This window comes from Brassica oleracea, chromosome C3 (genome assembly GCF_000695525.1).
Source record: "Brassica oleracea var. oleracea cultivar TO1000 chromosome C3, BOL, whole genome shotgun sequence".
In the NCBI taxonomy this organism is placed as follows: domain Eukaryota; kingdom Viridiplantae; phylum Streptophyta; class Magnoliopsida; order Brassicales; family Brassicaceae; genus Brassica; species Brassica oleracea.
This window is the reverse complement of record NC_027750.1, coordinates 7180906-7182346: the sequence shown is the minus strand read 5'-3', so window position 1 is coordinate 7182346 and position 1441 is coordinate 7180906.

Here is a 1441-nt window from a genome sequence, read left to right as displayed (position 1 = left end):
TTTTGGGAAAGCCATATAACCAAAGAGAATTCGTGGGACATGAAATAGGACCTGCAAGTAAAGTTTTATTGCAGATTATAAAGTCCATCCGAGCACCGTTTGAAGCACCATCAGTTCAACCAAGACATGGAGTGATCAGCAGCAAAGATGTACATCCTGACCACATCTTAATGGAGTTCCAAAAGACATACCAACGTCCAAGACTTACAAGTTCATTCAAGGAGAATCCAGCTGATCATCTTCACCAAGTCATAGGCAACTTCAACGTTCAAGAAGACTCGGATACCAGATGGGAATGCGTCTACTACAGTGATGCATTCATCAGGGGGAGTTCATGTGTTGTACTCTTTTTCCTGTCTTGTTTTCCCTTTTTACCACATTGGGTTTTGGGTTTGTCAAGAGATGTTTTAATGAGGCAACATCCAAAGCATGAATGAACCTTGACCGGATGTGTCGATCAAGGGGGAGTGTTATAAACCATTTAGTGATCGACTCATTTATCAGCCCGTGTAGCAAGACGGGCCAAGCCCATCCGCAGGATCATACTGGCGCCTATCTACTCTTGTGTTTATCCACATTATAGTTGGTGTTTATCTTACGTATTGCTAGTCATTATCTAGTTAAAGATAAGTACGATCTCATGTCGATTCAGTACTTAGACCGTCATTACCATATGTATATAAAGACCAGTTAGTCGACTTAATAATATACACAAGTTCCCTCTTCATTCACAACCTATTTTTCTTAATTGATTATTAACTTTACAATTAATTTTTTTTTCTTCTCGCGGGTGAAATCCTACAAATATTGCTAACTTCAACCGTGCGCGCGGCGCATTATAAAGTCTTTCCAAATGAAAGATAACACGTGGCTTACGAGGGTAACTAAACGATCCAACAACATTCGGTTGTTTCATGGGCCTACACGTAAAACTCTAATTGTATAAATGGGCTTACTTGGAGGACATGAGGTAAAACAGAACAAATTAAAATCCGGTAATTAGGAACAAATTAAATAAGATATTTAAAAACCGGTTTTAGTTATATTCTACTAAGAACCCCCAATAATCATGCTCTTGCAAATTCTACTTTCAAACTCTTTTCCTTTCCGGACTAAAAGTAAGCAAACATGAATTACTTTTTGAAGCAACGTAAAGTTAGGGATTGTTCAATCCGGATATCGGTTCGGTTTAGGTTTGGTTTTTTTTCGGTTTTCGGTATTTCGGTTAGTAAAATATAACTAGCATTCTAAATCCATATTTATTTCGGTTCGGTTCGGTTTATATACCGTCGGTTTTCGGTTTATTTGGTTTTATACCAAAAAACATAATTCTTTATTTTAGGATCATATTATATGAATTTTAGACTCTTGTTATCAACACATTCATTTATTAAAAAAATATTATAAGTTTAAATAAAAGAACAAAAATAAAAAATATTTT